This window comes from Gopherus evgoodei, chromosome 3 (assembly GCF_007399415.2).
Source record: "Gopherus evgoodei ecotype Sinaloan lineage chromosome 3, rGopEvg1_v1.p, whole genome shotgun sequence".
NCBI lineage: Eukaryota > Metazoa > Chordata > Testudines > Testudinidae > Gopherus > Gopherus evgoodei.
Window position 1 is genome coordinate 148,728,521 of NC_044324.1, and position 20,211 is coordinate 148,748,731.

The following is a 20,211-nucleotide window of genomic DNA, read 5'->3' on the forward strand; positions in this document are numbered from 1 at the left end:
GGTTTATGGTTCCTCGACCCACCTGGTGCCCCAGGTAAGTCACTCTGTTTTGGCCTGTTTGACACTTTTTGGCCTTAACAGTTAGTCCAGCCTGCGTGATGCGCTCAAAGACCTTTTCCAGGTGTAGTAGGTGTTCGGGCCAGGAGTCTGAAAAAATGGCCACATCATCGAGGTAGGCAACTGCATATCCTCCCAGTCCTGCTAGTAGACCATCTACCAGCCTCTGGAAGGTGGTGGGTGCATTTCGAAGGCCGAAAGGAAGGACATTAAATTCATACACCCCCGCATGGGTGATGAATGCTGACCTCTCCTTGGCAGGTTCATCTAGCGGTACTTGCCAGTACCTCTTGGTTAAGTCTATTGTAGAGATGAACTGGGCACGTCCCAACTTCTCCAATAGCTCATCGGTGCGTGGCATTGAATAGTTGTCCGGACGAGTTACCGCATTTAGCTTATGGTAGTCCACGCAAAAGCGTATTTCCCCATCTGGTTTAGGTACCAGAACCACTGGAGATGCCCATGCACTGGTAGATGAGCGGATTATACCCATCTGTAGCATGTTCTGGATCTCGTTCTATAGCAGCTTGGGCATGAGGAGACACCCGGTAGGGTGTGGTTCTAATGGGGTGAGCATTACCTGTGTCAATGGAGTGGTATGCCTGTTCAGTCCGTCCTGGGGTGGCTGAGAACAATAGGGCAAAGCTAGTGCACAGCTCCTTGATTTGTCACCGCTGCAGATGTTCCAGGGTGGTTGAGAGGTTCATCTCTTCCACGCCACCATCTTTTTTCCCGTCGTAGTAGACACCGTCAGGCCACTCAGCATCATCTCCCTGGACTGAAAACTGACAAACCTGTAAGTCTCTGGAATAGAAAGGCTTGAGAGAATTAACATGGTATACTCTGGGCTTTAGTGAGGAATTGGAAAATGCTATGAGGTAGTTCACAGTTCCCAGGCGTTCTTGGACCGTGAATGGCCCTTCCCGTGATGCTTCCATCTTATGGGCCTGTTGCGCCTTCAAGATCATAACCTGGTCTCCGACCTTGAAGGAACGTTCTCTGGCATGTCTGTCATACCAGGCCTTTTGCTCTTCCTGAGCATCCTTTAGGTTCTCTCTAGCAAGGGCTAAGGAGTGTCGGAGGGTGTTTTGTAGGTTGCTTACAAAGTCCAGAATGTTAGTTCCTAGAAAAGGCGTAAACCCCTCCCATTGCTGCTTCACCAACTGTAATGGCCCCTTAACCTCGTGACCATACACAAGTTCAAACGGTGAAAACCCTAAACTGGGATGTGGTACAGCCTTGTAGGCAAACAGCAACTGCTGCAACACTAGGTCCCAATTATTGGAGAATTCGTTGACGAATTTACGTATCATGGACCCCAAAGTTCCATTAAACCTTTCCACCAGGCCATTGGTTTGATGGTGGTACGGGGTGGCAACCAAGTGATTCACCCCATGAGTTTCCCACAGTTTTTGCATAGTCCCTGCCAGGAAATTAGATCCTGAATCAGTAAGGATGTCGGAGGGCCAACCTACCCTGGCAAAAATGTCTGTTAGGGCCAGGCACACAGTCTTAGCCCTGGTGTTGCCTAGAGCTACTGCTTCCGGCCATCGGGTAGCAAAGTCCACGAAAGTCAGTATGTACTGCTTTCCTCTGGGTGTCTTTTTTGGGAAAGGCCCCAGAATATCCACAGCTACTTGCTGAAATGGGACCTCAATTATGGGGAGTGGCTGGAGAGGGGCCTTGACCTGGTCTTGGGGTTTTCCCACTCTTTGGCATACCTCACAAGACCGGACATACTTGGCAACATCCTTGCCCATCCCCTCCCAGTGGAAGGACTTCCCCAACCAGTCCTTGGTTCTGTTCACCCCAGCATGGCCACTGGGATGATCATGGGCTAAGCTTAAGAGCTTCCCCCGGTACTTAGTTGGAACCACCAACTGTTTTTGCGGCTGCCATTCTTTCCGGTGTCCACCAGAAAGAATCTCCTTGTATAAAATCCTTGGTCTATAACAAACCGGGATCAATTAGAAGAGCTGAGAGGCAGTGGGGTGCTCCGTGCCGCCGCCGAAGCTTTCTGAAGGCTGTCATCTGCTTCCTGCTCAGTCTGGAACTGTTCCCTTGAGGCTGGGGTCACCAGGTCTTCCTCAGACGTGGGACTTGGGCTTGGTCCCTCTGGAAGCGATGTAGGTGATGGGGTTGTTTCCGTTGCTGGTGAACCGCTCTCCGCTGGTGCACCTGAGGTTCTTTCAGGCTCTGGCTGAGCCTTTTGGGTATGGCTGTCTGTTGCTTCTGCCAGTTCTGGCTCGTTGGTGCCCTCTGGTGTTGAGTTTGAAGATGTGGTTGCACTTGCTGGTGCTGGTTGCTGTTCCAGTTCCGGGCCTGGGACTGGAGGTGCTGTGGCTGTTTCAGTGGTTGGCATGGAATCTGGGTCCATTACCTCTGTCTGGGTCTCTGGTAACACAGACGGGGTGCCTGTGGACGGCTCAGGAACAGGAATGGGTCTGGAAGCTTGCCTGGTTTGGCTACGTGTAACCATTCCCACTCTCTTGGCCCGCTTCACCTGGTTGGCCAAGTCTTCCCCCAGTAGCATGGGGATAGGATAATTGTCATAGACTGCAAAAGTCCACATTCCTGACCAGCCTTTGTACTGGACAGGCAGTTCAGCTGTAGGCAAGTCTACAGCTTGTGACATGAAGGGGTAAATTGTCACTTTGGCCTTTGGGTTGATGAATTTGGGGTCTATGAAGGATTGGTGGATAGCTGACACTTGTGCCCCCGTGTCTCTCCACGCAGTAACCTTCTTTCCGCCCACTCTCAAATTTTCCCTTCGCTCCAAGGGTATTTGAGAGGCATCTGGGCCTGGGAATCTTTTGGGTGATGGTGGTGTAATGAATTGCACTCGGATGGCGTTCTTTGGACAGTTGGCCTTGATATGTCCCAGTTCATTACACTTAAAGAATCTTCCATCTGATGGGTCACTGGGCCGAGGTGAGTTACTGGAGACTGGTGAGGTGGAAGAATAGGGCGTCTGTGGCTTTACTTGGGTTGTATGTGGGGTCTTTGGCTGTCCTCGGTTGTAGGGTTTATGGTCAGTGTGCCCCTTGGGGTATACGTTCCCCTTGACAGTAGCTTTCTTGCTTTCTGCCACTTCCATCCATCTGGCTCCAATCTCCCCCGCCTCAGCGAGATGTTTGGGTTTTCCATCTTGTATGTACCATGTTATGTCCGCAGGAACACCATCCAAGAACTGCTCCATTTGTATGAGGAGGTTCAGTTCTTCCAAGGTTTTAACATTGTGTCCTGATATCCAGGCCTCATAATTCTTCCCAACGTAGTATGCGTGTTTGGGAAATGACACCTCTGGTTTCCACTTTTGGGTTCTGAAACGCCGACAGGCATGATCCGGGGTTATCCCCATTCTGTATCTGGCCTTGGTTTGAAAAAGTTTATAGTCGTTCATGTTCCCCTTAGGAATTTCAGCTGCCACCTCTGCTAAAGGTCCACTGAGCTGTGGCCTCAATTCTACCATGTACTGGTCTTCAGGGATGCTGTACCCAAGACAGGCTCTTTTAAAATTTTCCAAGAAGGCCTCAGTGTCATCACCTGCCTTGTAGGTGGGAAATTTCCTGTGCTGTGGAACAATCATTGGCGCAGGTTTGTTAGGGTTGGCTGTGTTTTGCTTAGCCTTTTCTAATTCCATGGCCTGTCGGTGGGTTTCCCTCTGGAGTTCCAGCTGTTTTTGGTGGTCTGCATCTTTGGCTGCTTGCTCTCTTTTGTAAGCTGCCTCTCTTTCTCTTTCTCTTAGCTCCATCTCTCTTTGTTTTATTTCTAGTTCCTGTATTTTTTTTCCATATCTCGCCTGTGGTCGGCGTCTTTGATTTGTCCTTCTGCCTCAATTTTTGTCTTGTTAGGCATGGTTCCTGTTTTCTTGTGTTGGGGTGCCCTCCAGTGTTTATCTTCTGAACTGCAGGCTCTGTTGCCTCCTGGGGTCTGCCTAGCAACAGTGCCTTTCCCCTTTCTTCCTAGCAAATTGTTTTCAATGTAAAGTAAACCAGAAAAACCACTTTATTTGCATGTATATAGTGCTGGTAATGACTCTCAATGGGAGTGCTATTGTCACAAAAGACCTGTTTGTCACAGCTTAATGGTTCCTTGCTTAATATGCAAGCCAAAAACTGCCAGAGAGAGCAGAAAAAAAATTCTCTCTGGTTCCCTTTTAAAACCAAACTGTTTCTCTCTGCTAAAAAGCCCCTACCAGAGAAAAGAAAAATATAATATTCCTACTGGCTTCTGGATTCTATCTTTCCCATAAACGCTGCCACCATGTCATAACCTAGTCCCAGATTTGGACCTTAGTGTCCAAAATATGGGGGTTAGCATGAAAAACCTCCAAGCTTAGTTACCAGCTTGGACCTGGTACTGCTGCCACCACCCAAAAAATTAGAGTGTTTTAGGGCACTCTGGTCCCCCCGAAACCCTTCCCTGGGGACCCCAAGACCAAACCCTTGAGTCTCACAACAAAGGGAAAGAAATCTTTTCCCTTCCCCCCTCCAGGTGCTCCTGGAGAGATACACAGAAGCAACCTCCGTGAATCTAAGCAGAGGGAGTTCACCCTCTGTAATTCCAGTCCTGGAAACAAAAGCACTTTCCTCTTCACCCAGAGGGAATGCAAAATCAGGCTAGTAAATCTAACACACACAGACCTCCCCCTGACTTCTTCCTCCCACAAATTCCCTGGTGAGCTGCAGACCCAATTCCCTGAAGTTTCCCACTCAAGAAAAACTCCAACAGGTCTTAAAAGAAAGCTTTATAGAAAAAGAAAGAAAAATACATACAAATGGTCTCTCTGTATTAAGGTGACAAATACAGGGTCAATTGCTTAAAAGAAATATGAATAAACAGCCTTATTCAAAAAGAATACAATTCAAAGCACTTTAGCAATTATAGACATGTAAATACAAAAGAACATATAAATTCCTATCTGATCTTTGGTACTCACAACTGGGAAACAGAAGATTAGAAAGCAGGAAATAGAAAAACTTCTCATCCGAGAGAGCATACGGGCAGAAGACAAAGAACTCAGACACAAAATTCCCTCCACCCAGAGTTGAAAAAAATCCTGTTTCCTGATTGGTCCTCTGGTCAGGTGGTTCAGATTACTTCTTTCCAGGTGAAAGAGACGTTAACCCTTAGCTCTCCGTTTATGACAAGTTCAATTAAATCTATTCTTGCCAACATAAATGTAGAATGTTAACATTTACCTCTAATTGGCTGCCTCATATGTCATTATCTGCCGGTTGCTGATTCTGCCTGTTCCAGGATTCACTCCTATCATTTGTGGGTATGCGTCCTGTCAGTGCCCTATAGATGAAATTGTACTGGCCTTTCCTATGTCACAGATGTTATGGCTACTGCGGTCCTGAATGCAGGCTTCTATGATCACATCCTACTTCTCTTATTTTGTACAGTTCAAGGGAAACACACTTTGAATCAACAGTGAGTATTCCTTAGCAACAGCAGGAGTTTGTATGGCTCTGTGTGGTGTGATTATAGACCTGGGATGTGGGCATTCTTTAAAGGAGGAGACTGCTTTACTTTGCACTGTCCGCTAATTCAATGCACTGCTAACTCTTTGGACATTGTTTGCTATTGGTAACAGTCTAATTCACCTCCTTCATGGTGGGAGTATTTTGTGTCTCTGCAATCTCTGACTGGCAGACTTTTCTAGCACTGGGAATCCTGGACCTCACTTTGCACCAGGAAAAGCCAGTATAAACCAGGAATAAATTCATCCTGAACTTCTAATTCTTGTATATTACAAAGACTGTTTGTTTTCTTGGTGCTAGTAACTGAAGAGTCAGGGAATTAGTCTCCTATGCATATTTCTTATAAAATTATTCTTGTTACAGTGATCAGTTGGTAGGAAGTTTATAAAAAATAATAATAAATAGAATGAAGCATGGAAACAAGCATGATCACAGCACACATGCAGGGTTTGCGTGTTTTATGTTCAAGCTGCATAGTATGTCATGGTAATGTTTTTCTTTAATGGTGATTCTCTGCTTTAGCAATATGTGGGGAAGGGAGGAATAATGTAAAGAAGTGATGTAGCATGGTGCAATGGATTAGGCACCAGATTGGAAGGGTTGAAAGCTGAATTCTCTTTCTGTCTTTGCCACTGATTTGCTATGTGACCTTAGGCAAGTTACTTTACACCTGTCTCTTTCCCTATCTGTGAGATAGGGATCATAATTCCTAGTCGCCTTTGTATGCTGCATTGAAATCTTTCAGTATTATATGTTGTTGTATATCTTTCAGTGGAGAAGTCACTTCTGAGCCCTGAGAGTTTGACAGTGTCACATTGCTGATTGGTTAAATATTTAAATAGCATGTTTGTTTATTGAAGTAGATTTTTTTGGTGATTGTACCACAATGGAATAATACCTGATGAGTGCCTGCCAGTAGGGTAATTACAAATCTTGTGGCAATTTTAGGAAAAATTATCACAGGAAACTGAACCTTGGCAGCCTTTTCAATATCTTCCTTCTACTTCTTTATACAGTGCAATATTGTATAAGGTAAAACTAAAATATGAGTAGAGGAAACAAGAGTAACTGGACATACAAGTTTTACTGACACAGATTAATATATAGAGAGAACTGCAATGCACTAAATAATCCAATAATTAAAAAAAAATACAAAAAATCCCTCCACCACCATCAATCCTCTATTAAAAGTAGAAGGTTCAAAATGTAAAATAAATATAAAATGTAGCGTTAAAAAGTAGAAATAAGGGAAAGCTCCATCTGTTATCCTATAGTTGTGAGGCTAAATCCTCACACTCATGTGCTGGAGATCATTATTTTTGGCTTTCAAACAATATTGTTAGTCGTGGATGCTTCCAAGAACAGAAGGAAACTGGTTTGCTGTGTTTCTGAATGTTAAGGAAAAGCATAATACAAGAAAAAAACATGCAAGGTCAATAATAAAGGTAAAAATGGGGGTGACAGATGATTTTCAGCTATCAGAAGAGAACTCTTTATATTACTGATGTCCAGAAAAGAGGCTTTCTAAAAACTATATAGAGTTTTAGACCTGAATCTGCTCATGTTGGTGTAAATCAGGAGGAACTCCACTAAAGTTACTAACTTTACACCAGTAGGAGCTGACTCAGAACCAACCCTTTTATTTTTCAGTTGCAGATTGCTTTTGATTGTGAAAAAAATTCATTTCCCTCAGTTGTATTTTTATAAATTCTTTCTTGTGATTTAATTCAACCTGTATGCGTTGGTTGTGGGCCAGGGTTCTACAGAGACACCCAGAGATACCATAAGCTGCTGAAGAGGAACCACAGGGTATAGCTAGATTCTTTCTTGGCTCTCTGTTACCTAGAGATGAATATTCTTCTCTGTGGAATTCTGGCAAAGCCTGGGAAATACAAAGGTGGTTCACTAGTTCATCTATGACTTATAGCGGACAGGTAGAAAAATATCCCCTTCTGCCTCTTCCCCATATTGCTGCTCTCCTCAACCACTCTACCCCCACCCCCTCCTTGCATTGCAAAAACATAGTGGTAGACCTTTTGTTTCCACAATCCTGGTTTATATGGTTGGAAATTAAGAGTAATAAAATGAGGATGAATCATCTGTGCATTTGATGAGATGAAGGCAGTCTTTAAAATAAAAGTTGTGTAATTGCCTTTTAGGGAGCATGAAACAATTCTAAGTAGTCAAATGAGCCTCTCACAGCCATCTGTGATCAGCAAACGTAATTATTCTCATACAGTGATAAAGAAGGGAAAAATTCACAGTGAAATATTTTGCCAACAGAAAAAGGAAAACAAGGTTTTGTATGATCTCTGGCCCACATGTGCCAAACAAACCCCTTTATAGGTTTCAAATTGTTCAGAACACACAGAGATGAAGTAATAAAAATATGTAAAATAACTGACTTTATACAAAGGCTGGAAATGTGAAAATCTCCTGGGTAGCAGCCAGGCATTTCTTTTAATTACAAGTCTTGTTTGAATAAAACTCCGTTTTTCTTTTTAAAATTATTGTAAAAAAAAGAGTATTTCTGGCTACTCTGGGATCAATCTGATCTACTTGGGCACCATAGTAGTGAAGATCCTCTTAAATGATGCATGTTTTACAGTAATCTCACATACATCTAATCCTATTTTACAGGTAGGGAATTCAGGTACAGAGAGGTTCAATGATTTGCCCAAAGTTACACAGAAAGCGTGTGTGATGGATCAAGGAATAGAACTCATCACTCTTGAATGATAGGCTAGTTCCAGAATCATAAGACCATCTTTTGAGCAAGTGAATGGAATCTCCAGAAGCCATGTTTTTTTTCTAACACTGTTCTGGTATACTGGTTCCATATTGGTGCTGAGTGAAATCTGGGTTTCTCTTAACTGTCTCTCATGACCAGAAAAAGTTAAATTAGCTCAGGATATCTGAGCAGATTGTAGTTGTACCAATTTTGGCTGTAGACTCCTAGGGGAAGTATTTCAAAGACTTTAATTTCATTCGATGAAAGTCCCAGAGGCTTTTACAGTCTTTAGTTGAGTAGAAAATGCAGCTTTAAGTTGCAGTCTTACATAAGAATGGCTGTACTGGGTACAACCGATGGTCCATCTAGCTCAGTATTCTGTCTTCTGATAGTGGAGTCTTACATAAGAACGGCTGTACTGGGTACAACTGATGGTCCATCTAGCTCAGTATTCTGTCTTCTGATAGTGGCCAATGCCAGATGCTTCAGAGGGAATAAACAGAATAAAGCATTTATTGAGTGATGCATCCCCTGTTGTCCAGTCTCAGAATCTGGAAGTCAGAGGCTTAGGGACACCCAAAGCATGAGATTGCATCCCTGAACATCTTGTCTAATAGCCACTGATGGACTCTATCCTCCATGAACTTAATTCTTTTTTTAACCCAGTTAAACACAACATCCCTGGCAATGAGTTCCACAGGTTGACTGTGCAGTGTGTGAAGAACTTACTCCTTTTGTTTGTTTGAAACCTGATGCCTATCAGACTCATTGGGTGATCCCCAGTTCTTGTGTTATGTGAAGGGCTAAATAACACTTACTTTCTTCACACCACTCATGATTTTATAGACCTCTAGTGTAGCCCTCCATAGTTGTCTCTTTTCCAAGCTGAACTGTCCCGTTGATGGGGACACATGCATCACTCTCCTTTTCATATACATACACACACAACACTGAGCTCCTGTTGGTCTTCTCTCCCTCATCTTTCTGGGGTGAGGAGAGAGGGTGATGAGTGGCTTGGCTGTAACAATATCTGATCTCTGAGCCTATCCCACCCACTCCTGCTGCCGTTGGATGATTTGGGTCAGGACGGAGTGACTGACTAGTCCCACTGCAGAGGCAGAGAGGAAAAAAAAGAGCAGTTGTTTCTGCCCAGTACTGGCCTACAGACATTTTGGCTCTATTCTAGCAACATCCTCACTTAGTATTGCTGGACTTCTTAGAAAGTCGAGGCGCTGTTTCATCAGCATATTTTATTTGGGTTCTGGAAGGGATTTTTTGCCAAATGGTGACGACTGTTTTTTCACCTTCCATCTGGTATCACTCAAGTCTGGTTTAGGAATTTACATTAGATTTGTTGCAACTTTGATGGGTTTCATTGTGGCTGGTGAGTTAAGAATGGGTCTGATGTTAGGTTCCTGTAACCCAAGAGGTGCTTGTGCCTGGGTCCCAAGCACACCACCACATGGTCAGGAGATACGCCTCCACGTCTTGCATACTATGGAGCTCCCTCAGCTCATCTTTTCTACTTCTCAGCCTGGAGGAGGGGAATGGGTTGAGACTGTGGCTTATAGCCAAAGGTTCTGAGTTAAATTCTACACTGTGATGGCCTTGCTGGGTAATTTGGGAAGGGGTTCCTTGTTGGCCAATAGTTTATAAGTTGCGGCCTCCATAGTTAACTGTGGCATGTGTCTCATTTCTCCATGTCCGTGTCAATGTTCTTTTCCCTATGAGATCCTTTTGATATATATATTAGGTCTATGAGACATTGATCTAAATTTTCATTGAAGAAAATGAATGAATAAAATCAAAAGGGACTGTGGCTTTGCTAGTCTTTCTGGGTGTTTGTCAACAGTGTTTTTGGAATGGCTGGCTGTCTCTGTTGTGATTTTTGTCAAGGGATATCTGAAGGGTGAAGAATTCCCAAGCCAATGTGCATCAACACTGTCCTGAAGACTTGTAAGGGTGAGAAATTAGTTCAGTCTTTATGTCTGTTCAGTCTTTGCCCTTTCTGCTGAGAAGCCAACCAAAGGGGCACGTAGGGCCCAATTCTACAAACACTTTACATATGTGCATAACTTTATGCATATTGATAGGTCTTCTGAAGCGAATGGAACTACTCATGTGCATAAAGCTAAGTATGTGCATAAGTGTTTTCAGAGCTGGCTTCTTCATGCTCTGTGATTGGTTCAGTGATTTTTTCATATTAAAGATGATATTCCTTTTTCTAGTTTTTTGCTGGAGGTTCTGTTGTACTCCCCTCCCATTAACCATTAAGCTTGATATGTAGTGTCATTAGTGCTCAGAAATAACTACTTAAAATTATCATCTCTCCATTAAATTATCTTTAGCTGCTCATTTTTAACAGTAATTTGAATGCATTTTCTCTGGGGCATATAATGCTATGGGGTTTAGCATATTACAGGCATTGGTTCAAATTCATCCCTGTTGTAGCTTCTCTGCAATCAATGACTGAATCTGTCCCATTGTCTGGATTATGGGAAAAGTTGTACATCTTATTCTTTGCCTATTGAAAGCATAAGTTTTAATGTAACTTTTACTGAAACTGGTAATATTGCTCTACCAGTCTATAAGAGGCACGTGTACTAGCCTGTATGAATCATCTACTTTCATTATTGTAAGAGGTTTGAGCCCCTGCATCAGTGGAGTCTCAAACATGATAATTGGAAGTCTTCCCTAGAAAGTACAAGTGCTATCTGGGGCCAAATCTTTGTTCTATTAAAGTCCAGTGGTTCTAGAATTTGAGGCTTATTTAGCATCTTGGTAACAATATTCCTCAATTTTACTGGCATGTTTTATCACTTTTGAAACTGTGTGTGTCTGATAAGAAGCACTTATAAAGGATGTGATGAAATAACATTTGAAGTTCTAGAGATTTAGCTGTATTTGAATACAATGTGCATATGAGTCTCATCCTGCCAATGGCACTGTAATGATGTCTCCATTGTGGCAAGATGGCCACCACAGTCTAGATACTCGGGTCTATAATTTAGAATGAGAATAATTCTAAATTACAAGAGATGGGTCTGACTGTGCTACCCTTAATCAAAGTAAGGGTTGCATGATTGGGCCATGTGCTTTTAACTGGATTTCAATTAAAATTCATGATAGCAAATGTTCATTATCTGAACATTCAGATTCTTGGAATTTGTTGTTGTTTTTTAAAAAAAATCAATCCATTTTTATTATTTCAGGTTTATGAATCGGCAGATATAAATGGAGAACAATGATGAAACAATTTTCAAAAGTTCAAATTAATATGCGGTTTTACAGTAGAAAGCATTACATTCTCAGACCTACATGCATGCTTAGCTTTAAACGCATGAGCAGCCCTACAGAAGTCAGTGGAATTACTTATGTGCATAAGTGTTTGCAGGATTGGGATGGTGGCATGAAAGTTTAACATTCCCTGTCAAACTAGATTGCAGCTATTTAACAAACATGCAAAAAGAAAAGAAAAGAAAACAATGCAGATGATGAAAGAGATACATCCCTCAATTTTATTATTGTTCCAGGACATGTTTTGGGGCATGTTTTATCTAGACTGTTTTTGCTTCTTGTTGCTTTATTCAACAACTTCAAAATAAAATCAATTTGGTTTCTATTTTGATTTTTTTTTAATTACACAGTCTCAGCTATTACAACAGAAGAGTTGATTTCTGAAAGCAGAATAGGAGATGACAAGTACCTAAGGACGAAAGTTTCAGCTGGGCTGAAGCACTACCTCCCAAATTGTGGGTGCAAATTTGATTAATTGTACTGATAATTGTCCAAACTGGTCATGGTTCAGGTAATCACATTTGAGGATAAAACTGAACTGTTGCCACTAAATGCAGTACAAATGTTGTGATGCTTTGGAGGTTCAACCAAACCAGTAAGATGTGTCACTACCTGTCCTGTAAACTTGGGTGCTTCTGTGCTGCTCAGCTTTGGCTCAGAGCCATGACCTCACCCTGGCTTCCACCAGCCTGCTTACTCCTTGCAGTGTGACACCAACAGCTCCTCTAGTCTCAAGTCTCCCCAAGATCATCTCCCTTACAGTGAGAGAGGTTGAGCACTGCATCGCTCACAAAACCTTCTTAAGTTTGCTGTTTCCTTAAAGAGACAGTACAAAGCATCAGCCTGTTAGGTTTTTTTTTTTTACTCTTCAGTTTGAAATAGTTCCCTGAGGTGGTTGTGTAATAAAACAAGATAAAATTTATTAACAAAGAACAGATATTTAAGTGATACCAAGTAAAAGGGTAGTGCTAGAAATGATTACAAACACACACAAGTAAAGATACACTTCTCAAACTAAATCCTAACTTAACAAACTAGAGATTTTGTTCAGAGTAGTTTTCTCACCCCAGTTTTTCTTCCAGCATGGCTGGTCAGTCCTTAGCCACAATCCAACACAAAGTCCAAAGCTTTGTAGATGAAGGATACCAAAAGGACTTTCTCTCTTTGCTTATATCCTCAAAGTTTATCTTTGTTTTCAATGTCAGGAAGCTGCCCTATGGCCTCAGCTTGCTGTGTTCACCAGGTAGATAATTCCCTGTTAATTTTTGCAGTCTCTTTCCTCTGTCCTGATAGCTAAGTGGCTATCTCTCTCACTCGCTAGTTTGATGGCTGCATTACCTTTATGCAAATGTACTTCCATTGTCTTTCCTTGCTCAGTTTCCAGTGGAGATGCATTCAAGCAGTGGAACCACATTCCTTTGTCTATGGTGAACACCTTTGATCCTTTCTGCTGAACACATTTTCAGAACATATTTCCAGTACACCATATGTACACCACAAAGTAACGTTAACAACCAGCATGTTACCAGTTCACATAAGATACCTTACATGATCCCTTTTAGATACAGATTACGACAACAGTGAGTTGGGGTGCACTGAGCTGGTCAGGCCAGCTGAGACTCATTGTTATATACCAGGGAGCCCCTTGCCCTCTATTACTTGGATGCTCTTGGGGTCACAGTGTTCCAGACACAGCTTGTGTACCTGCTAAAGGTAGGCCACCTCGCTGAAAATATGCCCGTAAAATAAGTCTATTACTCCTCTAGATCAGGATCTCATCATCTCCCCCATACTTTTTCTCTACAAGCTCCCACATTCTCCTCTTTACTCTTTTCTATATGTAATGTTCACTGCACACAACCAAAGAGCTCCTGTCCTCTCCACCTTTAGCCCTTCTGTATCCTCTTCAGAGCCAACAATTCAGAGAAAAGAAGTATATGAACCATTTTGTTCATTCATTCAGCCCTCTCCTGCCATCTCTTATTTTTATAAATGAGCAGGAAGCTATTTGTGACTAGTGAGTCACTGTAAATTTTACGAGGGATTGCGTTGAACAGTAATGATTCATTTTCTTCCAGCTTTGTCAGTGGTCGATGACCTAGCAGAATTCCTTTGTAAATATGTTACGAGTACTGAGCCATTGAAATCGCAAGGTTTCAGCCTTTAATGGTAGTGGTGATTTGTCTCATTCCAGCAAATGCCAATAGAGGGAATAGTTGACAAATTCTGTACCTTCATTTAATAAGGAAATTACCTGGCATTTAACTATTACATGGATGTCCATTACCAATCTCCTATCCTTCACCCCAACACTGTATGCAATCTCTAGTATATTAATTCAAAGAGCTATCAAGATGCATACATAAAGCATTAATTAAACACTTTAGTACCACAAGAGTTCTAGGGTCCTTGTAGCTCTTGCCATGAAGAGAAGTTCCCAGTGGCATCTGCCTCTGTGACCTTTCCTATAGATGGGTTCCACTCTGTAGAGGCATTCCACTACAGAAGTATGGAGGCTGTATAAACTTTTTAGGTGAGTTTCTGCTGTGTGCCAGATTGAGGTGGAATGAAGAACATTCCCCTGACTTGCCCATCTTACCCTACATATGGAGCACCAAACTCGTGGAAGGTCTCTGTGGAGTATGTGGGTGCGTTTTGATTGTACCATGGAGGCAGCTGACCCTACATGCTGAAGAGATACAGCATCCATTCATTCAAAAGATCCTTTCTTTGGGTGAATTTAGGAGGACCAATTCTTCCTCCATTTCCCTCTTCCCCACAATAATGTCTTACATTTACGTCTGGCATCTTTTCCTACTAAAGGGTCAGATATCTCTTCACAAACTATAGCAAATTATATACACCCACAGAAGAATAAATTTCATGCAATACTGAAATACAGCCATCACTGAGATGCTGTTTATAAGCTGTTGAATAAAACCACATACTTTTTTTGTCTGTGGATATTCACTTTGGGTCAGATTTTCAAAAGTATTCAGCAACCAACATGCTGAGTTAGCCTGAAATCTGACCACTTATTCTGATGCTTAAGTGGAAGCTGGGCTCTTTTCTGAAAATCAACCCCCTGATTCTGAGTGAGCCCTTCTGAAAAATTTGACCATAGTCTTTTAAGATTAGTCAGCCAGGAAATAATGGAAAATGAGAGGGAGATAACAAATAGTACTTTGAATCTGCACCTTGAAATCCAATTACATTTGACAATTTGCAGGAGAATACACCCACACGTATATTGCCTAATGAAGAAAATCAGGCAACCAGGGAAATAATGCACTGAAAATTGTTGTGGGTAAACATCGTGTTTATGATTAGATAGTTTTCAGGTATCTGACCTCAGTGAGATATACTTGGATTTAGTAAGGAGAACTTTTAGCATCTTTTGGGGAATCAAATACTTTCAGGTCATTGGGCAGGAAAATCTTCAGATTCGCTGGATGTACAAAAGTAAACTTCAGCAAAAACCCTTGAAGATAGGATTAAAATTGCAAATGTTACAGTTACATCCACAAGAAAGTTTTGGTGAAACAAAATCCATTATAAAAAATTATTTTGCCTGGAAAAATATAATATAATTACAGTTCCCATATGCCCTGGTATCTGAGGAGTCATTGAATCTTTCTCTACATAGACTAGTGAAATACTGTAGTATTTCAGATACCACAGCATGGTAACTGTGAGGGAATATGTACATTTTAACTGTGATCATAGCAGTTACAGAGGTAGATATTAATTGGTGTATGTTGATTTTATTGGAAAACCTTGGAATGAAGATCCAGATAATTAATCAAATTTAAATGTTTCTTTTTACCTTCTAGATCTTCCACCTGTAGAAGCCAGGTTTCAAAGGAGACAACTGCCTCTAGATGATTTTGCCTTTTTTTGCTTCATCCACCCTTTTCAAGATTGTTGAGCTTCTTTTCCAACATCTAAGTTTTGTTTTCTGCTGTTTATTGGTAACTTTTGTCAGCTGCAATGGCTTCTTCAGAAAAAGACGTGAGCTCCTCAACTCTTTTGTCGCTTTTCCAGTGATTGGTAAGTTACTTGACTAAATTGTCAGTATAGGCAACAAACTTTTCAGCATCACCTTCAATGAAGAGTAGTTACAGAGGAAATTTCCTGAGTGTGTTTTCAGCTAAAACCAAAGTGATACTATCCTCTCCATCTAAGACAAAAACTATGGCTTAGTCAGTTTCTTTGTTCCTCTCTTTCTTTCCCCTGTTCACATCCACTTTCTTTTGGATAAAATGACCAGAGTTGAGATTTTTTTCAAAAGCTGAAAACCTTCCTAGAGAAAGTGAGGATTGGCACTAGGTAAATTTATTTACTACTTTTAAATCTACATGAACATAATGGAATCTAACTTATATGTTGACAAGAGGGGAAAACGGAGCACAGTATAACTGAATCAATGCTGTAGTTTATTTACTACTAGGCATTCATCTGTTTTGGTTCATAATTTCCAAATTTAAGCTGATATTTTTACTCTTCGCATGGTCATGGTTTATTTCTGGATTACTGAAATTCTGTGTTCAGTGGTGTGATAGTGCTTAGGTACAGTAGTAGCAGACACTGTAAAAATGCCTAAGACAGAAGACAGATCCTTATTTTATATTTGTTTCTTAGTTATTGTTTACACTAGAGAACTAGGCTTAATGTAGGACTGTCCTTCTGTTTTTTATGATTATAAAGCTGTTCTGGATTTATTGTCTTTCAGATCTTGCCTTTCTGTGATTTATGCATTGACGTGCTTAATTTTCCAGTTAAAAAAATACACTTAGTATTGAGTATGCAAGAGTGAGAAACAAATAGCCTTTGAAAAATAGAGGGGAGAGAGAGGAGAGAAATTCTAATTTAAAAAAAGGAAATGCCATTTAATAAAATATGTAAGGCATTTCTTGTTACGAGCTTAGTTTTGGAGAGCAGTGTTTTATTTCTAATACAAGACAGGCTTCCCTTTGACTGAAAAAAAAATCTTGTTTTGTTCTTAAATCTGACTCAGTCTTTGGAAAACAAATAACCTGGTTTAAGATTTCAAACAAAATGGCTCATGAATCAAACTAGTTTTGCAAAACTCCAAAATAGTTTTGAGAGGTTTGTAAAATGGTAGGCTTTGACTGTCCCCGCTAAAGTGGAATCTCTCAAATCAAACAAACAAACCAGAAAACTTTGGAGTGTATGAAGAGATGTATATTTACAGTAGACATGGCAAGAACTCACAGAGAGCACCACCAAATTGTGTCTGAATGACAAAGATGTAAATCTCTTCATTTACTATTTAATAGCAATAAATTTATAGTAATGTGCTCTGAAGGAGAGCAACTACTTTTGTACCAGGAAAAAATCCTGGCTATATTTTTGTGCCCTGATTAAGACACTTTAAGATAAAATGTTACAATTCAATATTTTGTTAAGGATGTATTAGGAACATAATTATATTATTATTTAGCTTAAAACTCAGTTATAAAGTTACATTTCTTTGTGCGTAGTACAAGATAACTATCTTGAATAATCACTACACAGGGATAAAGGTGTGACCACACACAGCGTTATATTTAAGCCAAAGAATCTTTCTTTGTTGGTTTAGATTTTACTGAATTACACTAATTGTTTTGTTAAGAGATTTTTAAATAGATAGGACATAGAGAAAAGAGTGTTGAACTGTGTTTTACATTTTAATGTCACTAGCCTTGAAACAGTTCTCTGCTCATTCCTTTTTGGATGAGTTGATTCATAAGTGGCAGCTGGCATGGTATACTACTACCCTCAGCAATTGCTTTATTTTAAAGGGTGGGAAAGGTGGTGTAATAATATTGATTATCCTACAAGCAGGACCCTTCGGAGGGTCAATTAAATACCATTAATTTGGAAGCTGACTAGCAGCCAGTATTGAAAACTCAAGCCATTGGCCTTGTTAATACCAGTAGCTCAGCATCAGAGCCATGCAACTAAGTATATGTGACAGGTATATGGGGTAAGTTTGGGGGAAGAAGAGAATTTCTAATCACTTATCCCCATGTAGCAAAAACTTTGTTGTCTGACAAGAAAACATGTTTGTTTCAGCTTTCAAGTTGCGGTCTCATTTTTATAGATATTTGAAAGGGAAATATTGTTGCTGCTGTGACTGTCTGAAGGCATTTCTCTGTGTTTTGCTTTTTTTTGCTGTGCCGAGGTTCTTCATGATTTTCTTGTTTAGTGTCTGATTTCACATTGATCTCTGCTTGGTTAATAATGATAATAATAATAATAATACAGTAATAATAGCAGATATATGTATCTCCTAGAACTGGAAGGGACCTTGAAAGGTCATTGAGTCCAGCCCCCTGCCTTCACTAGCAGGACGAAATACTGATTTTTGCCCCAGATCCCTAAGTGGTCCCTTTGAGGATTGAACTCACAACCTTGGGTTTAGCAGGCCAATGCTGAAACCACTGAGCTATCCCTGCCCTCCAGGATTCACCGCTGGATGCATAGACAGTGCAGCCAGCGACTCAATGGTGAGTGACAAGTGCCAATCAATAAAGGGTGCACAAGGGGAGAGTAGTGAAACCCCCTCGGTGAAGGAAATGTCCCCAGAGAAATGGATGAGCCAGAATCCTGTTGGTCAACGGTACCCACACTATTGGGACCACAGCCATTTAGAAAAGGTGCAGTTGCAGACGCGATAAGGCAGATGCTTCCTTCAACTCAGAGTGGTGTTCCAGCTAGAAGCTGCAGCAGGCCTGTACCAGTCGTCTTGATCTTCCTCTTGCCATTGGAGTTCTATAGTCTCTGCTAAGAGAGAAAGTGGAAGGCCTGTGGCAACCCCTTCCTTCTTTATTTTGCCTAGGCATACACATCAAAGGTCTGTGCTCGATGGTTGCTCGGCCTGGTGGGGAAGGACCCGGGCACTCGGCAGTGGCTCAGATGTCCAAGCAGCCCTATGTAGGGGTGGCCTGCTTACCCCAATTCATGGAAAGTCCTAGAAAAGATGGGCTAAAAGAAGTTTCCTTCCAACTTCTTTCCTGGCTCTAAACTAATCATTGCTTGTTGGAATGTTCGCACTATGTTAACCAGCCTTAAACTGAAACTTCGGAAAACAGCCATAATTGACAGAGAACTACTGGATGTTGATATTGCAGCCGTCAGTAAAATGAGTCTTTTGAAACTGGATTACTAGATGAAGGTAAACTACCACTTCTGCTGGTCTGGGGAACCTGAAAATGAACCAAGGATATACTGTGTCAGTTTGCTGTCCTCAGTGCATTTACCCCTCTGGTATTTATCCATGAGAGGATCATGTGGCAGGATGTGAATATGAACTCTGGGACCCTGACTCTTCTGTCCATCTACAGGTCAACATTTGGCTACTCCAAACAGCAAAAGGGTGAGTTCTGTTTTCAACTGGAACAAATCAAGAATGTCCCCCTAAGGAACAGACGAGGTGATTTCAGTGCCCATGAGGGTAAGCACTGCAAATATTGGGGACACATCATTGGCTAACACAGCACAGCTAGCATCAACAAAAATGACCACTGCGTCCTTGAGCTTTGCACCTCTTGAGAGCTGATAGACTCAAATACCTATTTTGCTGGCAGCAGTGACAGCAAGGTCACATGGAGACACCCCCACTCAGAACACTGGCATCAATTTGACCCCATCTTGATCTGTCACAGAAATGTTCACAGTGTACTGAATGCTTGATCAATGCACAGCGCTGATTGCAACACTGGCCATGCCCTTGTCAGGGCCAATCTCCAATTACATCATAAAAGGATCCATCATGTGAAGTCAAAAGGCAAATCTCACCTCAGCATCACTAACATGAAGGACTCTAACATATGTGCAAAGTTTCAATGTGTGCTTGAGCATGTGTCTGATTCCAAGGATCAACTTGATTCTCCTGATTCTGACACCTTGTGGCAAAATTTCAAGAATAAGACATTGGCTGCCGCCAAGGATGTCTTTGGAACAGCAAAGAAAAAACAGCTTGACTGGTTTGCAGCATCAGAACATCTGCTGCTCCCACTCATAGGAAAGAAAAGGCAAGCTCTCCTAACTTCGCTTCAACAACCAAATAAGTCCAGAAGTCTTAAATTCAAAGAGGCTATGGCTGCAGTCCAGAAAGCCACCAGAGAATGTGCCCAGAACTATTGGCAAGATCTATGCAAAAAAGATTCAGACCCACTTTGAAAGAGGGCAACTTCATGGTAACTATGATGGAATCAAAGAGGTACGTGGTCCAATTTGTAAAAAGACTGCAAACCTGAAAACAAAGGATGGTACCATCCTGACTGACAGGCAAGAAGAACTTGACCAATGGACTGAGCATTACTAAGAACTCTACTCAAAGGATGACTTTATCTGTGATACTGTCTTAGTTGTCATTCCCCAGCTTCCAAGGATGTAGGAGCTGGACCAAACACCAACTCTTGGAGATCTAGAGCAGCGGTTCTCAACCTGTGGCCCGATTAGCACACACAGCTGTGGCCCAGTTCAGCTGTGTGCTAAAGGCTGGCCTATGTGGCGGGGTCTGGGTTCCCAACTGCCTGAGCATGGTGGGCTCTGGGCTGCTCTGCTGCCCAGCATGGCAGGGTCAGGAATCTGGGGCTGCTGCCCAGGCCTGCAGGTTTGGGGATCTGG

General features: G+C 41.7%; 1 protein-coding gene across 2 annotated transcripts in view; it reads left to right on the top strand.

Annotated features, from left to right (window-relative positions):
• Positions 1-20,211, top strand: part of CHRM3 (cholinergic receptor muscarinic 3) — a 475,313-nt gene that overhangs the window by 136,619 nt on the left and 318,483 nt on the right. For both annotated transcript variants that reach the window (XM_030556971.1, XM_030556973.1), the window contains exon 2: positions 15,408-15,624. The gene's annotated coding sequence lies outside the window, so the exon portion shown is untranslated. The remainder of the gene's footprint in view (positions 1-15,407; positions 15,625-20,211) is intronic.